This window comes from Oncorhynchus gorbuscha, linkage group LG26 (genome assembly GCF_021184085.1).
Source record: "Oncorhynchus gorbuscha isolate QuinsamMale2020 ecotype Even-year linkage group LG26, OgorEven_v1.0, whole genome shotgun sequence".
NCBI classification, from domain to species: Eukaryota; Metazoa; Chordata; class Actinopteri; order Salmoniformes; family Salmonidae; genus Oncorhynchus; species Oncorhynchus gorbuscha.
This window is the reverse complement of record NC_060198.1, coordinates 3885821-3905505: the sequence shown is the minus strand read 5'-3', so window position 1 is coordinate 3905505 and position 19685 is coordinate 3885821. Positions and strand designations below refer to the sequence as shown.

The 19685-nt window shown below is 41.6% G+C and overlaps 2 pseudogenes; one reads left to right on the top strand and one right to left on the bottom strand.

Moving 5' to 3' along the window:
• Positions 1-2080: 2080 nt before the first annotated feature.
• On the bottom strand, positions 2081-13175 carry LOC124015096 (annotated as a pseudogene).
• Positions 13176-13302: 127 nt separating this feature from the next.
• Positions 13303-19108, top strand: LOC124015108 (annotated as a pseudogene).
• Positions 19109-19685: the final 577 nt, after the last annotated feature.

Genomic DNA, 19685 nt, shown 5'->3' with positions numbered 1-19685 from the left:
GATCTAGGACCAGCTTTCCCTCCCAAGGATTAAACTAACCTTAGATCAGTGTCTAGGGACAACTTTAAGGACGACATTGCGGTGGCTGATGTTCCAGCTCCAGATAGAAGTTGCCCTTAGGCATAGATCTAGGATCAATTCACCTCCCCAAATCCTAACCTAAACCACTTCTGGTGAAGATGCCCAAATTGACCTGTCTAGAGGCAGCTTCACTCTCGACTTCCATCTCACCAAGGGATCTGGGGAATATTTTGATAGCCTGGCCCCGGTTAAACTAGACTGAATTCTGCGCTCACAATGAAACACTGTGTTCCAGTCTGGGTCACCCAGGATACTACAGTGTCAAGGCTCTGGTGTATTCATTAGTGCACACTGTAGCAAAAATGTTTTGAAACTCTAAACTTTTGTAACAAAAACAAGAGTTTCTTATTGGACAAGTTTAGGTATGTCCCTCAATATTTCAGAGTGTTGGCTTTTGTTTGTTTCATAATAAATACACCCCCTAACTGATGAATGGTTGCAGATTGGCATTCTCTAGCGGTGTTGGGGAGAAATGGGTTGAAATACATTTTAGTACATTATTATTGTTGATAATGTATTTCCAATAAATTAACGTTAGGTTTCCTTGTATATTTAGTCATTTCATGGCATTGTTTTGTGATAATAAATTTAACTTGCAGAGCTTTTCATTAGTTAATCTCCAAAGCGCATAAAAGCTAAACAAAATTAAAACAGATGGTAGAAATGGACATCGAATGTCTCCATTTGGCTTCTGATGAAAGGCTGGGAGTTGAGGCCGTTTGGATTGGAAAGGCAGTGTAGCTTCAGCAGACGGGGCATCGATGGTACAGCCAGAGAGAAAACTGCCCGGATCTCTTCATCAGTGCACCACATCTGCGTCTCTGATGGCCAGTTCCTCTATAGGACCCGCCTCCTCCATTGCCAATCTTGTTGCACCCACCTGGGTGACGCCACGGCAGCTGCCTCTTCTACAATCTCTAGACACAGTGCACTACGAAAACCACTACATTTTGGCAGTGGTTAGGAACATTCCCTGTCATTCTCTTCTACAATCTCTAGACACAGCATGCACTACTTGTTGTCATTCTCTAGACACAGCATGCACTACTTGTTGTCATTCTCTAGACACAGCATGCACTACTTGTTGCCATTCTCTAGACACAGCATGCACTACTTGTTGTCATTCTCTAGACACAGCATGCACTACTTGTTGTCATTCTCTAGACACAGCATGCACTACTTGTTGTCATTCTCTAGACACAGCATGCACTACTTGTTGTCATTCTTCCTAACAGATGAAACAAAGCCGTGGCCACATTATTTGGTTCCAGACAGCCAGCTATAAGCCAAAAGGGTAGACTTTTTATCCCAATTCTGCAACTCGAGTTAATACCACGAGATGAAAGTGATTCAAACGCTGCAAAAATATTTTAGCACAAAGCTACTGTACCCAACACCACTGTACATAACACAATCAACTGTTTCTATGCCCTGTAAACATTCCTTACTAATTTGCATCGTGTTTAAATGCAGCAATTACATGCACATACATTATGCAACTTGTTAATGGTGGATGTGTAAAAGTTACTAAAATGGCAAGTTGTGTGAGCACAGCTCTAGGTGTCTAGAAACAAAATACTTGTTACTTGGAAACGGTTGCCATGGCACCATTGTGTGGGTTATTGGCAGCCTTGACAACAGAGACTAGAGTGACACTTGACCTCACATGCGGAATGAGAGGAGAGATTGAGATAGGGATGGAGGGATATAACAAACTGATAACCACTCATCATCGTGATCATAACTCATTGTCAATATCCACAGCTGAGAACCATGGGCAACGCACACAATCACACAAATGCATTGGGGCAAACATACACACACGGTGCTCACATCTGAGTTATGACGAGGAAAATGTTAAGGTTTTAGTGGTAAACTGTACAGTTTGGTGGTTTCCTCTAGCTAGCCTACTATCAGGTAATGAAACGGCATGTCTCTCCAGTAGAAACATGCTCTATATAGCTGGTTAACTCTCAGACCGGCAACACAGACACATTCATTGTGGATGTCAAAATACAACACTTTTTAATTTGTCACATTGAAAATAAAAATCATTACAATATTACAACGGGCAACCAATAGCAAATCATTGGCAATTTTCTTATCATTTGAAAAACTAAAATAATCAAATCAATAATACTAATTTGGACCTACTGTTTATGTACCATCCTACCTCTCGCTTTTAGTACATTTTCTCTAACAAAGGAATGGTGCAACATGTCTTCAGGGAGATACCGTAACCATTTTCACATTAAGAAAAAGGACCTGGGATATTCTTAGAAAATATTTCATAATCCACTTGAGAGTTTAGACTGTTCCAGAAAGCAGGATCAATGACGTAGCCAGCTAACAGTCCCAACAAAATCCAACTTGAAATCGTCATGGTATAATTGACTTGACAACCAACAACAACCCATATTCAAGTTTAGCTTTCTAAATATAAAATAAAGATATATTTAACTGCATATCAAAGTTAGCTGGCTAACTTTACAATCCTACTTTCTGGAACACCCCAGTAGGTTACTCTGCATAAACACACTCAGAGTTACACCAAATATACCCAATGGAATGACCCAACACTATGGTATTGCTGTACTCTGTGGTATTGTGTATCTCTGTACACAGGGGAGAGTAAAACTAATTGTGGTAAAACAGAAACTAACCCAAGAGCTGCAACTAACTGTATAATCCTACCAGTAAGCTAGGAGCCATGACAACTGACCGCTAAAATGAAGTCTGTATGAATTAAAACGGTGAGTAGGGGAATAGGTTGACTTAACCAGAGTCATATATACCTCTAAGGTCACATCCCACATGGAACCCTATTCCCTATATTGTGCACTATTTTCCACCCGAGCCCTACGGGAGCAGGTCAAAAGTAGTGCCCTACATAGGGAATGGGGTGCCATTTGGGGCGTAACCTATATAGGGCTCTGGACTGAACTATGGCTACTCAAGACAGTCTCGGTGGACGCCAGGTCACTAGTGTGGGAGATGTGCGGTGAGGTAAAGGTCAGAGGTTGCTTACCAGGCTGACTACATTGTAGGCATCTGCCAGATCTCACAACATCTGGATAGTTGGTTCACATATCAGCTAACCACATGAAACAGCAATATGATGCCCAACAGCAGTTGATGACGTGGCAACTATTGGTTGATGCAATGCGACGTCTGCAATGTAGTCGGCCTGGAACGGGGACCATCATCTTGAGCTGAAGACTGGCAGTGATTGGTGAGAAACAGACGAGCGCCACCTCTAAATCAGCTTCCTGTTCCAACGTGAGGTCTTCCGCCCCGGTGAGCCTGGGCTACTGATTGGCTGCTTCACAAGCGTCTATCCAATCACTGTACACATCCACAGGCTCTGACAGATCTTAGAGAGTAAGGTAAGGGACATGTAACTTATAGACACACTCAACCTAGAAAATGTTAGCAACAGGAGATTGGAGTAGATGTGAATGCATGCAGCTGTCTAGTCATTGGTTTATTTACATTTGAGCCATTTATCAGATGCTCTTATCCAGAGGAACTTACTGTGCTGTTAGCATTCCTGATGTTAAAATACCTATAAAACAATCTTATCATAATAGCCAATCCCATTGGATATGGGCATTACATCCTTAGGAAATGACCATTGCTGCAGTCTTATTGATTACGTATCAACTAGTACGGTTACATGCACACGGTAATGTGATTATTGTGGATAGTCAGATGAATATAATAGTTTGATTAAAAACTGCCTATAGGCCCACACGTCTTGTCTCAAGAAAATGTCAAATGTTTAATACCCTCAAACACCAAGTTAGTCATACCTCATTTCAGAGTAGGTCGTTATCACTGTCAGTGGTGAATGGTAATTCTTCACGTTTTACTGGTGAAATGTTCAGACTGCCTGTCAATCATTTGATCTCAATCAGTTTCATGGGAATATGAATTTAGATCTTCTTGAATTACTGTTTTGTGACCAAATGGAAGCAGATGGTGTTAAAATATTAACATTTCTTGTTATTTTTGCATCAAAGCGTTGCCTGCGGCGTGCACACTGTTGAGTCTTGGTAAAAAAAGAGGACTACTCAGCTTCAGATAAGAAACGACAGAAGAGGTGTTTCTGGTGTAACATTACAGGCCTGGTAAAGCAGACTATATGCCATTATATTATTATTATTATTATATTCTGATCTGCTACGTAAAACACAAATTACACATTGCGATCCTGCGAGACATTGACTTCTCTTTGTTCTAACGTTACTAAACGAGCACCATTGTGAGAAGTGATAATCTTCCATTTGTAATAAGGGATGAGAAGGACTATTAGTTGTCGGCTACATCTAGAGTGATTTTGAGCACTTAGAATCTTGGTGCTGAAAGGACAGCAGTGGTCCTCGTGTCGTTCTGGGCCCGTAGGTAATGACCATCGTGACGGACACGTTGTGAATGTGGATCCTAGCTCTCGTTGGTGTCGTGGTAAAGGTCCATGCGGTGGATCAGTTTGTCTGCATACGCAATAGAGGGGGCACGTTTCTGTAAGCTAAGCACTCAGTAGGTCGAGTTCAGTGCATTGTACAAGACTGTTTTGAGGACAACCGTTTTAGCGAACCCTGGTCAGGTTTTTGTCACGTCGGATTTGGCCTCTCAAAGTGGTCACGCCTCCGACCGACGGGCCTCTACACACACGCCTACAGTTCATCCTTCATGCCACCGCCAGAGCGAAAAACAAACACAGTACTACCACCATTTAGGCTATCTACCTAGGCTGCTATAGACTACATATTGATTTAGTTTGTCATTCTATCGTTTATGGGAATAGTGGTCATTATAAATAAATCATATTTAGGCCTATCAGAATTAATTTGACCATGCAGCCCCGTGTTCTCAATTTGAGAAATGTGAGGGAGATCCATAAAACAAGTATTAACATACTAACTTGAAATAAATATTATTATTTTTGTATTATTACTTAGAATTAAATTAAAACAAAATATGCCTTATTAGGCTATGCAATCATTCTACAGTGCCTTGGAATTCACGTTTAGAAAGATGAGTTTGGCTGGTCTTTGGTTTGAGGATCATGCGGTGAGCTATGGAAGCCAAGTCTGTTAATTTAACTTATACTCCCATGCCCTAATCACAGTCTGCACACATCTATTTTGTAACAATATCTTGGAATAAAATAGAATATATTTGAAAATGATAGTTTCCCAAGTGAAAATAGTTTACAAATGCGTATAGGCCATACTTCCGTAGTGACTAGTTCAGTTGTGCTGAATATTTACAGTTGAGAGACAACTTTAGTACTGTTCCAAACTTAAACTTTCCTTTAGTTTTTAAATAGGCTGTATAGAAATCAACGTCTCCGGTGCTGCAATGCGCTCAGGTGTTGTCCTGCTCTGTTGTGGTATTAACAAAGATTCTGATCGTCTCCGGTGCTGCAGCATGCGCTCAGGTGTTGTCCTGCTCTGTTGTGGTATTAACAAAAGATTCTGATGCGCGTCTCCTGCCGGTTCTGCAGCATGCGCTCAGGTGTTCTCTGCTCTGTTGTGGTATTAACAAAAGATTCTGATCGTCTCGGTGCTGCAGCATGCGCTCAGTTGTTCTCTGCTCTGTTGTGGTATTAACAAAAGATTCTGATCGTCTCCGGTGCTGCAGCATGTGCTCAGGTGTTGTCCTGCTCTGTTGTGGTATTAACAAAAAGATTCTGATCGTCTCTCCTGTTGTGGTATTAACAAAAGATTTCTGTGCTGCAGCATGCGCTCAGGTGTTCTCTGCTCTGTTGTGGTATTAACAAAAGATTCTGATCGTCTCCTGGTGCTGCAGCATGTCCGCTCTAACAGTTGTTCTCTGCTCTGTTGTGGTATTAACAAAAGATTCTGATCGTCTCCGGTGCTGCAGCATGCGCTCAGGTGTTCTCTGCTCTGTTGTGGTATTAACAAAAAGATTCTGATCGTCTCCGGTGCTGCAGCATGTGCTCAGGTGTTCTCTGCCCTGTGGTGGTATTAACAAAAGTCTCCAGTTATGTAAAATGATGTAGAATTTCATGAAATGTATATAAAAGCCTATTTGGTCTCATACCAAAAATAAGAGATTCATGCAGTGCTTTTATTATAATGGATATCTTTTCACCCTCCTTGTCCGTGGAGGTCTGTGAATCCACCACGTCGGGCTACTTTGTCATGTACAAAGTGAAGAACAGTTTTTATAAAAACTGCATATGGGGCGGCAGGTAGCCTCGTGGTTAAAGCGTTGGACAAGTAACCGAAAGGTTGCAAGATCGAATCCCCGAGCTGACAAACATTTGTCGTTCTGCAGTTTAATATCAAATTATTAGCGTGCATGTAAACATACTCAATGTGATTATGAGAACAATAGCTGTTGGGTGAGTTCAATAGACTTCAAAGGATACAGGTAATGGGGGGTTTGGAACTCCTCCAGGCAAACTGTGCATGATATTATCCCAGTATTTCTGGTCCTTTCCCTGTTGGCAATACAAGAAAATCAAAAGTTTAAACAAAGTATTAATAAATAGTTGCATCATTAAAATGTCAGAGCTACAGCCTGAGGTGCAGTACCTCCTAGAGAACTACACTAAAATATATAACATTACACACAAGTATGTGGATATCCCTTTGAATTAGTAGATTTGACTATTTCAGCCACACCCGTCACTGACAGGTGTATAAAATTGAGCACACAGCCATGCATCTCCATAGACAAACAGTGGCAGTAGAATGGCCTTACTGAAGAGCTCAGTGACTTTAAAGATGGCACAGTCATAGGATTCCACCTTTCCAACAAGTCAGTTTGTCCAAATTCTGCCCTGCATGAACTGCCCGGTCAACTGTAAGTGCTGTTAATGTGAAGTGGAAACGTCTAGGAGCAACAACAGCTCTGCCGTGAAGTGGTAGGTCACACAAGTTCACAGAATGGGACCACCGAGTGCTGAAGCGTAAAACCCATCTGTCCTTGGTTGCAACACTCACTACCGAGTCCCAAACTGCCTCTTGAAGCAACGTCAACACAAGAACTGTTCGTCGGGAGCTTCATGAAATCCATTGCCGAGCAGCTGCACAGAAGCCTCAAGATCACCATGCCAAGTGTCAGCTGGAGTGGTGTGGGGCACGCCGCAATTGGGACTCTGGAGCAGTGGAAACACGTTCTCTGGCGTGATGAATCATGCTTCACCGTCTGCAGTCCAACAGGCTAATCTGGGTTTCGTCGATGCCAGGAGAACGCTACCTGCCACAATGCATAGTACTAACTGTAAAGTTCAGTGGAGGAGGAATAATAGTCTGGGGCTGTTTTTCCATGGTTTGTGCTAGGCCCCTTAGTTCCAGTGAAGGGAAATCTTAATGCTATAGAATACAATGACATTCTAGACGATTCTGTGCTTCCAACTTTGTGGCAACAGTTTAGGAAGGCCCTTTCCTGTTTCAGCATGACAATGCCCCTGTGCACAAAGTGAGGTCCATACCTAAATGGTTTGTCGAGATCGTTGTGGAAGAACTTGACTGGCCTGCACAAAGCCCTGACCTCAACCCCATCGAACATCTTTCAGATTATTTGGAAAGCCGAGCAAGCCAGGCCCCACAGCAATGCTCCAACATCTAGTGGAAAGCTATTTTCAAAAGAGTGTAGGCAGAAAAGCGAGTGGACCAACTCCATATTAATGCCCATTGACTTTGGAATGTGATGTACGACAAGCAGGTGTCCACATACCTATGGTCACGTAGTGTGCTTTTGACCAGGGCACATAGGGTTCTGGTCAAAGTACGTATGGAATAGGGTGCCATTTGGGAGGTAACGTCTGTGTATGCTATCCTTTGATGCAGTAAAAAATGTAAAACATTGAACAATGAAGCTTTATGAAACATATTTTTTAGTGCTAACCCATTACACCTCTTCCTTTACTGAATTTGCAGGTTTTACGCACCAGTCAAACCTTTAGAAGAGCGCGATGGTTCTCTTTTGATTTGCCATTTGGGAGATAGCCATACTGTACTTTATTTATTTTTTCAGATCAGCTTTAATATTGCAGAATAATGGAAGCTAGAATCTATGTATACACACACACTACTAGAGGTCGACCGATTAATAGGTATGGCCGATTTCAAGTTTTCATTATAAAAATTGGTAATCTGCATTTTTGGATGCCGATTATGGCCGATTACATTGCACTGCACGAGGAAACGTGGCAGGCTGACCACCTGTTACACGAGTGCAGCAAGTAGCCAAGGTAAGTTGCTAGCTAGTATTAAACTTCTTATAAAAACAATCAATCTTCACATAACCACTAGTTAACCTAGTAATATCATCAACCATGTAGTTTACTAGCTTGCCCTGTGTTGCATATAATCAATGCGGTGCCTGTTAATTTATCATCGAATCACAGCCTACTTCGACAAACGTGGGATGATTTAACAAAAGCGCACTCACGAAAAAAGCACAATCGTTGCACGAATGTACCTAACCATAAACATCAACGCCTTTCTAAAAATCAATACACAGAAGTTGATATATTTTTAAACCTGCATATTTGTTTTTTTTTTTTTATTATGTTAGCAGGTAATATTAACTAGGAAATTGTGTCACTTCTCTTGCGTTCATTGCACTCAGAGTCAAGGTATATGCAACTGTTTGGGCCGCCTGGCTCGTTGCGAACAAATTTGCAAGAATTTTACATAATTATGACATAACATTGAAGGTTGTGCAATGTAACAGCAATATTAAGACTTATGGTTGCCACCCGTCTGATAAAATACAGAACGCTCGTATTTCACTGAAATAAACGTTTTGTTTTTTAAATTATAGTTTCGGTTTGACTATATTAATGACCAAAGACTCGTATTTATGTGTTTATTATACTATAATTAAGTTTATGATTTGATAATTGATAGAGCAGTCTGACTGAGCTGTGGTAGGCAGCATCAGGCTCGTCAGAAGCATTCATTCAGCACTTTACTGCGTTTGCCAGCAGCTCTTAGCAATACTTTAATCACAGCGCTGTTTATGACTTCAAGCCTATCCACTCCTGAGATTAGGCTGGCATTACTAATGTGCCAATTAGAACATACAATAGACAAAGGTATATGAAATACAAATGGTATAGAGAAATAGTTGACACGTTATAATTCCTAATAATAACTACAACCTAAAACTTCTTAACTGGGAATATTGAAGAACTGGGAATATGGAACCACCAGCTTTCATATGTTCTGAGCAACGAACTTAAACGTTAGCTTTTTACATGGCACATATTGCACTTCAAATCCAATCAAATGCATTTTTAATTTCTTCTCCAATACTGTGCACTTTTACTTTCTTTTTGTATTATTTAAACCAAATTGGGCATGTTTCATTATTTATTTGAGACTAAATTGATTTTATTTATGCATTATATTAAGTTAAAATAAAAGTGTTCACTGTTCATTCAGTATCGTTGTAATTGTCATTATTACAAATACATTTTTAAAAAATAGTTACAAAATAATAATAAATAATAAAAAAATTTCTTTAAACGGCCGATTAATCGGTATCGGCTTTTTTGGGTCCTCCAATTATCGGTATTGAAAAATTATAAAATCGGTCGACCTCTACATGGTACAAATCAAAAGTTTGGACGCCTACTCATTCCAGGGTTTTTGTAGATATACATTGTAGAAGACATCAAAACTATGAAATAACACATGGAATCATGTAGTACCCCAAAAAGTGTTTGAAAAATCTCATATATTTAGATTTGTTTAAGTGCCAAGAGTGTGCAAAACATCAACTCAAAAGTGTGGCTACTTTGAAGAATCTAAAATATATTTTGATTTGTTCACTTTTTGGCTACCACATGATTCCATGTGTTATTTCATAGTTTTGATGTCATCACTGTTACTCTACAATGTAGAAAATTGTAAAAATAAAGAAAAGTATGCATATATAAACTCAGCAACAAAAAAAAAACATCCCTTTTCAGGACCCCGCCCTTTCAAAGGTAATTCGTAAAAATCCAAATAACTTCACACAGAACTTCATTGTAATGGGTTTAAACACTGTTTCCCATACTTGTTCAATGAACCATAAACAATTAATGAACATGCAGCTGTGGAACGGTCATTAAGACACTAACAGCTTACAGAAGGTAGGCAATTAAGGTCACAGTTATGAAAACTTAGGACACTAAAAGAGGCCTTTCTACCGACTCTGAAAAACACCAAAAGAAAGATGCCGAGGGTCCCTGCTCATCTGCGTGAACGTGCCTTAGGCATGCTGCAAGGAGGCATGAGGACTGCAGATGTGGCCAGGGCAATAAATTGCAATGTCTGTACTGTGAGACACCTAAGACAGCGCTACAGGGAGATAGGACAGACTGCTGATCGTCCTCGCAGTGGCAGACCACAGGATCAGTACAGCCGAACATCACACCTGCAGGACAGGTACAGGATGGCAACAACAACTACCCGAGTTACACCAGGAACGCACAATCCCTCCATCAGTGCTCAGACAGTCTGCAATAGGCTGAGAGGCTGGACTGAGGGCTTGTAGGCCTGTTGTAAGGCAGGTCCTCACCAGACATCACTGGCAACAATGTCACCTATGGGCACAAACCCACCGTCGCTGGACCAGACAGGACTGGCAAAAACTGCTCTTCAGTGACGAGTCACAGTTTTGTCTCACCAGGGGTGATGGTCGGATTCGCGTTTATCATCGAAGGAATGAGCGTTACACCGAGGCCTGTACTCTGGAGCGGGATCGATTTGGAGGAGGGTCCGCCATGGTCTGGGACGGAATGTCACAGCATCATCTGGTGCAGTCCATGGGGGGAGATGCACTGCAGTACTTAATGCAGCTGGTGGCCATACCAGATACTGACTGGACACATTATTCAATTTATGTTAGTCACATGTCTGTGGAACTTGTTCATTTCTCAGAACAAGACTAGACTGATGAGTTTCAGAAGAAAGTTTTGTTTCTAGCCATTTTGAGCCTGTAATCGAACCCACAAATACTGATGCTCCAGATACTCAACAAGTCTAAAGAAGGCCAGTTATATTGCTTTTTTAATCAGGACAACAGTTTTCAGCTGTGCTAACATAAAAGGGTTTTCCAATGAACAATAAGCCTTTAAAAATTATAAAAACTTGGATTAGCTAACACAACGTGCCATTGGAGTGATGGTTGCTGATAATGGGCCTCTGTACACCTATGTAGATATTCTATTTTTAAAAATCAGACGTTTACAAAAATCAGACATTAACCATGTCTACACTGTATTTCTGATCAAGTTGATGTTATTTTAAATGACAAAAAACAAGAACATTTCTAAGTGACCCCAAACTTCTGAACGGGAGTATATATACACTTAATATACTGTACTTTGTTACTTACATTTTCACATCACATGACTTTTCGTGATTGCAGAACGGACAGGTGAATTGAGTGTCCAAATTTCCAGTAAGCTTCTTCTTTGGGGGCTTTCTTGGACTTGCGGCGACCCATATTAGGTAGTCTTCACGTGTACCGTAACGTTAGCTAGATAGTTGGCTAAACTCTGTGGAGCAAATGTACATCAAAAACAAATAATGCAATTTTGTAACGGAATGGATCGCAGTCGTTCAATCAACTCAACGTTTAGTAAACTGTAAATTAACAATATAATCCTGCTAGCTAGCTAGGTGCATGTAGCTAGCTAGTTTAGCTACTACAACAACAACGTGTGTTGTTGTCATAAACTCAGTTAACTCTCCAACATCTTTCCTTGCCGATGGTATAGTATCATGAAACCGAATGGTTCGTTATTAATAATGGAAAGAACAACATTATATATAATCAAGCTAGCTTATATTATATCATTTTTCCATGAAACCATGTATTTGTTTAGCTACCTTTCCTAAGACCACACTCCGGCTTTTTAGTGAAGAAATCAAGCAAGGAGAACCGGAAGTTCTTCTTCTTCTTTAAAGTTACGGCAAACTACACCTATTGGTATATTGCCGCCACCTAATGTACGGAGTATTGAAACAAAACACACAAACAGTCCCACTGAGTCCCCAGAAATGCCCAGGCACACACACACAAAGATGCCTATTTTCTCCGATTTCCTCTCCGTTTGTGCTGTGTAGTTGAAAACCAAGTTAATAAATGCTATAAAGTCCACCTTAATATGCTAAATGTCATGATCCCTCTGTTAACACGGAACATATTGTTTCTACTACTACAATCACTTTTTCAACTTCACTCCTTCCACTCGTCTCAATGCCTTCAGATACATTCTGGACAGCCCTTACTCTTGCCCATACGTCTCATTCACCCTAACAGGACACTTCAGAAAATCGGGTGCATGTTCACCACCACATTTGCAGCATTTAGGCTCAGCTGGCATAGAATACACCTCCCGTCCACATACACTTGACATGACCAAATAATTTATATTTATCACACTGCATGGGTTTGGGCATGAAGGCTCTTGCATGAAATCCCATATAACCCAAATACACGTGAGAAGAGAGAGACTCTTCATAAATAAACACAATAGAATGGCTGGATGAAGTGGGTTTCTGCATCCGTTGTTGTGCACCAACCACTTGACCCAATTCTTCTTGTATATCCTTTGCATTTACTTCTAGCGCCACCCCAGAGATAACACCATTGATAACACTCATCGACGCCACCTCATCCAACGCATCCACAATTTTAATAGAGACTTCAAACGGATCTCCCAGGAAACAACCTCGAGCCAAAACCCCTATTCCAACCAACAAATACTCAGAACAAGATTTGGATTTACTAGGTTCCACTACCACTTTTACTTCTCTTATTTCCTTTTGCATTCGTCACTGTAATCAAATGATTCTCATCTCCACTCGACACGCCATCTGATTCAAACAGAACATCTGCTTCAGCCATTTTTCCTCCTGAGATCGCCTTCAGAACCGGATGTTAACATGAACAACTGGCGTCATCTTCTTCTTTGTCTTCTTTAAGTTTTATTGGCGAATCGCAACCAACTGATAAGTGCATACACATACACCAACTGTACAGGTGTGTGAATCCTTTCACGACCTATATATTCTCTTAACTAACCCTGCATTTCTAATACAATAAAATGATTCCCTACAAACCTCACTAATTCCATCATCCCCATCCAACCTCTCTGACCCTGTCAAACAACCCCCTCTTTCTACACCATACGTTTCACAAAAAAATGTAACGACCCTGGGTTTATAAGCGCGGAAATCGACTCTGCCGTTTTAGTATGTTTTTGCGTCACAGTCGATAGCGCGCCGAACCTCGGGCTAGAAGGTCGAGGGTTCGAGACCTGCTCCCTGCTGTTTCATTAAATTCATTACAATAATAATACATGTTCAACCGTTTTAACAACTGTCCACTGATTGGTGGAAACGTTGCAAATATCCCGCGAGTTTTAAATTGATTGACAGCTCTAGAGCACTGGTCGACCTTCGTCTTCGAAGTCCACTCAACTAAAAGTCCATCGTGAAAACAGATGCTCGACGGTGAAAAAAAGTCAAGGTAGCTAAAGTGGTTTAAAATAAGAGTTCATTCTAGCACACAACATGTATGAACTGAGATATTGTGCTTATGAAGGTAGCTCAGACTTGCAGAGATAAGATAGTTAGATGGCCCTGACTAATAAACTAATTTAGCTGGCTAACTATCGAAGTTGCTATAGCCTCTGCACCGGGCTGCAGCAGTGGTCCATTATTTGCTAGCGATGTCATTGTCCTTATAAAGCTGGTGAAAACGAGCTCCGTTCACAAGTTAATGGCTGTTTTGCATATCCAACAGACCTCAACTATCATTAGCTGTCAAGACTTCACCCTAGCTAGGCTAATCCTAACCAAGAGCTGAAAGGCAGGGGAAAGGTGGGAAGGCCTACTGTATGTAATTTAGCGCTTCCATTCAACATTTTCATGACAACTTCTCCCGCTGCCCACAGATGTCAGTGGTTCAGATGGTGAAGATCGTGGGTCTGGGGGCTGTGGCCCTCACTCTCAGTGTGGAGTGGTTGGGCTGGCTCTTCTGTCGTCTCTGGCCCAGGAAAATATCCAGAGGGCCCCTGAAAGAAGTCTTTTTCCCTACAGAGGTCGCCTGCACGGAGCGTCTCTTCACTCCTAACTCACCATTGTAAGTAATAGAATGTGTTCCAAATGGCACCTTTTACCAGGGCCCTGTAGTGGCCCAGTAGTGCATACTAGTGCCCTAGGGTACCACTTGGGATGCCAGTACAGTCAACATTAACTACTCACCATCATATTCATTAATAATATATCTATCCAATGTCTCCAAGAATGTGGCTGTTTTTTGATAGCCTTTCTGTTGATTTGAGATGTTTTGCTATGGGATAGGAATAATGATTCAATGAGTGACTACTATACAGTAGATACACCTTCCACAGTAACTCCTTCTCTCTCCCTTTCCTCTCCCTCTTATCCTCCTCTCCTCTGTCCCCCATCATCTTCCCCTGTCCCCATCATCTTCCCCTCCTCTTTCCCTCTCCCATTCTTTCTCTTTCCTCCCTCTTTCCCCATCCCCCCTCCAGCCCCTGCCCCTGTCCTTTACCCCACAACATCAACACCTCCTTCACCCGTCTCCTGGGCCACATCCTGTCTGCCTCCTCCTCCTTGGACCTGTGTGTGTTCGCCTTCACCAACCTGGACCTGAGCCGGGCCGTGCTGGCCCTCCACACCAGGGGCATCCCCATCCGTATCCTCACTGACATGGACTACACCTCATCACCGGCTCCCAGATAGGGGCCATCCGCAGAGCAGGTAGGTTGATGGCAGAGGCCCAATCCTAAAGCAGTTATTGGAACCTACCACCTAGCTATGTACAATCCCCTATCCTCCGACATCACTCATCTGCAAATCAGGTTGGGCCAGGGGTTCCCAAAGTTTTTCACTCAGGCCCCCTTCCAGCATTGGGGGACATCCCACGCGCCATGTCTATTTCTATGGGAACAAGCACTGTTCATGGCACAATGTTCACACCCCTCTTGTTGACAGAGAGAAAATGTTGCAGGTTTGTTTGTTTTCTGGAATTATATACATTTTGCCTTCTCTAATATGTATTCATGTAATTTTTGTCTGACTCAAACATTACAACTAAATCTATGGGCTAAAAACCTAGCCAAAAAATATTAGCTGACATGGGCTAGTTGATCTGACATTTCTGAGTTGTAAATAGCTCTCTAAGGTATGCAATGACAAACATGCCATGAGAAAAACTGGGGAGGAGGTGATAATGCAGAGTCTGAAGTCATTTGATCTTATTGATCAATCAATTCAGTCAAAGTTATTTCTGGAGTGTTATAACTAGATCCCAGAGTGGTTCCTGGTTCCTGGTTATAGCCTAATCATAATTCATGTGATTTACAATGTGGTTTTATCATGCTGCTCTGCACTCCCAACTTCTTCAGTGTAGTCAGTTACACACTGTCCATGCTCATAATGCAGAGATAGTGTTTGCATCTCAAATGGCACCCTATTCCCTATATAGTACACTACTTTTTGGTCGGAACTAGTGTAGGGCTGCAAGATGTGGGCAGAAAAGCTAATTAGAATAAAACAGGTTTTTAACCAAACACTGTGATTGCTATTTGACATGTGATATAGATCAAACTCTTGGGCAGACTGTTGGAATCATAGAAATAGAATGATTTACATTAAGAAGAAAAGTGGAAAGCAAAATGTTCTTGTTTGGAACAATCGGTTGACTTAACAGAACAGCATGTGAACTAGGTGAATCTAACGGCGAGGAGGAGGAACTGCACCGCTTGAGTGACGGGGCGGAGCTTGGTGTGTGTGGAAGCAGTCGCAAGAGGAGACAAATCACAGAGTAAACTTTAAAAACAAACCCTACACAAGGCTGAGATGCAAAAATATTGCATGAGACATGGATCTCTTGCGATATGGAAATATTTCGATGTGAATTCAATGAATTGGGCAGACCTACTATATAGAGAATAGGAACGCAGTCAGAGGGATGATAGAATATGTTGCAAGTGTGGTCTGGCCCTAGTGGGCTTGCCAGCACAAGCACAGACGAGTCAGAAAGCTGTGGATTTGCACATGGAATGTAGACTTGGGAGCACCAATGCAGCTCTGATAAATACATTGAATAGCACACGGTTACATCTGTATTGTGGTTTCAAGTCCTGTGTGCTCAGGCTGTGGTTAGGCTACATTTGTATCATTTGAGGGGCGAGCATCACAAGCAAAGTCATTTTGTATCAATTTACTTCACCCACGAGAACCATTAGCACAGGCAAATCTGATTGGGCTAGCTGTATCAAAGCCTCTGCCATAGAAACCAATGGAGCATGGCTTTGTGTCTGTGGTTGCATAACTTTCACCTACACAATGCAGAAAAAACACTTGTCTCTAGTTCAGCCCGTTCAAAACTAAAGATCTATTTTACCGGAGCTACACTGAACAAAATAGAAACGCATCATGCAACAATTTCAAAGATTTTACTGAGTTACAGTTCGTATAAGGAAATCCGTTAACTGAAATAAATTAGGCCCTAAATCTATGGATTTCACATGACTGGGAAAACAGATATGTATCTGTTGGTCACAGGTACCTTAAAGAAAGGTAGGGGCATAGATCAAATAAAATGTCAGTATCTGGTGTGACCACCATTTGCCTCATGCAGTGCGACACATCTCCTTCACATAGAGTTGATCAGTCTATTGATTGTGGCCTGTGGAATGTTGTCCCACTCCTCTTCAATGGCTGTGCGAAGTTGCTGGATATTAACGGGAACTGGAACACGCTGTCGTACACGTTGATCCAGAGCATCCCAAACATGCTCAATAAGTGACACGTCTGGTGAGTATGCAGGCCATGGAAGAACTGGGAAATTTTCCGTATCCAGGAATTGTGTACAGATCCTTGGGACATGGGGCCGTGCATTATCATGCTGAAACATGAGGTGTTGGTGGCGGATGAATGGCACGAAAATGTGCCTCAGTATCTCTGTGCCTTCAAATTGCCATCAATAAAATGCAATTGTGTTCGTTGTCTGTAGCTTATGACTGCCCATACCACAACCCCAGCGCCATCATGGGACACTCTGTTCACAATGTTGACATCAGCAAATTGCTTCGCCCACACGACGCCATACAGGCTTTCTGCCATCTGCCCCGTACAGTTGAAACCAGGATTCGTCCATGAAGAGCAAACTTCTCCAGCGTGCCAGTGGCCATCGAAGGTGAGCATTTGCCCACTGAAGTTGGTTACGACGCCAAACTGCAGTCAGGTCAAGACACTGGTGAGGACGATGAGCACACAGATGAGCTTCCCTGAAACGGTTTCTGACCATTTTTTAAGAAATTCTTCGGTTGTGCAAACCCACAGTTTCATCAGTTGTCAGGGTGACTGGTCTCAGATGATCCCACAGGCGAAGAAGCTGGATGTGGGGAGGTCCAGGGCTGGCATAGTTACACTTAGTTTTCTGTTGTACGGCTGGTTGGATGTACTGCCAAATTCTCTAAAACGATGTTAATGGCGGCTTATGGTAGAGAAATAAACATTACATTATCTGGCAACAGCTCTGGTGGACATTCCTGCAGTCAGCATGCCAATTGCACGCTCCCTCAACTTGAGACATCTGTGGCATTGTGTTGTGACAAAACTGAACATTTTAGAGTGGCCTTTTATTGTTCTCAGCACAAGGTGCACCTGTGTAATGATTATCATCTTCTTCATATGTCATGCCTGTCAGATGGATGGTTTATCTTAGCAAAGGAGAAGTGCTCACTAACAGGAATGTAAACAAATTTGTGCCACACATTTTTGGGAAATAAGCTTTTTGTGCCTATGAAAAAAAAATCTAGGCTCTTTTATTTCAGCTCACGAAACATGGGACCAGCACTTTACATGTTGCGTTTATATTTTTGTTTAGTATACATATTCTATTTCTAGCACGGATTTGCGGGACGCTCTTAAGGGGTTAAATACAGTGCTTGACTTGGGCAGGAGCTGAGTACTGGTACCTCAAATGTTCTACTGCTTGCGCTCACGTTCCCCTTTATAGAATATATGTTCAAAGTATTGTGGCGCTCCTCCACCTAAATAGAAACAGTACCGGCATGCAAAATGAGTACCTGAACCTATTTCAGTCCCAAGTCAAGCACTGGGTATAACAAAATACAGTTTGGATCAGTTAGATTGAGTTCATTACTACTAAATACATTAACTGGGACATTTTAGATGTGCTGCAAAATTATTTATCCCATCAAGGTGTGCCACAATTTTTTTTTTAAGAAAAAAAAGGTTGGGAACCACTTCCTTAGACAGACAAATGATGAATGGCACAAGCTGTCTGTCTGTCTCTCTTCTGTTTCTCTCTATTTGGAATCTCTGTGAGGTCCAACTCTGTGGGAGGTGTGACTCCACCACAATGCACCACAACTGTGACTGTATTCATAATATAGCATGGCCCCTCTCATCCTGTGTATTCCCTTCCATTCCCCAGGCATCTGTGTGAGGTGTGACTCGGCGCCGTCCACATGCACCACAAGTTCGCCGTGGTGGACGGCCGGCGCCTAATCACCGGCTCCCTGAACTGGACGCTGACAGCCATCCAGAGCAACAAAGAGAACATCCTGGTCACGGAGGAACCGGACCTAGTCCTGCCCTTCATCACTGAGTTCCAGAGGCTCTGGGATGTCAATGACCCGGCTAGGAGACACCTGCTGTCCATCGCTGAGAAACCTGCTAGTTTAGTACTATAGAGAGACAGAGAAACATGGCTGAAATGTTGGTATGGTCAGTAGCTGGTGGTTACTTTTGGTTTACCAACTGGTACGGTGATTATGTAGAATGTTTTATTATATTTTCCATTTGTAAGAAACCTGCTAGTTTAGTATTATGGATAGAAAGGTGTATGGGCCTTATCTGGGACAAACCTGTCCAAATAAAAACAGTATTTATATAAGTGTAGTGTGGTACGTTAGGATTGGGCAGTACTGGTCAAGTACATGATGTATAATTTGGGTAGTTTGCTATCTAGTAGTTTTATATTTTTTCAATCTCAGATAAACCTGCTCATCCACATCTTATCAGAGAAACCAGCTTTCTTCGTCATGTAGACTGAGAGAAACATGGCTTTCATCTGTAGTTTCCTACTTCAGTAGAAGTAATATATTTTGACAGATCAATCGCTGCTTTAGACTGGTGTGGGGATGATGTAGAATGGGTAGTTTGATATTTTGTACTTGAAAGTTTTTTTATAGTTTTACATTGTACATTGAGGTATTTTGTTATTGTACACAATGTTGTATATATTTTAATACAAAGTCATTTGAATTGTTGTTTTTTTGTTTAATGTTACATTGGATAACTAAAAGATAGGAATTTGTTTTGTATGTTAAATGCTATATTTAAAATAAGATTTGATTACAGTATTTGGATAAAGATAGAAATAGTGAGAATACTTCATGTTAACTCAGTCCATCCTATGGCTTATCATTAAGAACCAGACAACTATGCCTAGTCAGAACAATTGCACTGAGAGATAAGTGGTGCATTGCAGTCACGCAGAAGATATTTGTAATGCTTCTCAGAGCACACAGCTCAAATTAAAAATCCACTCTACTG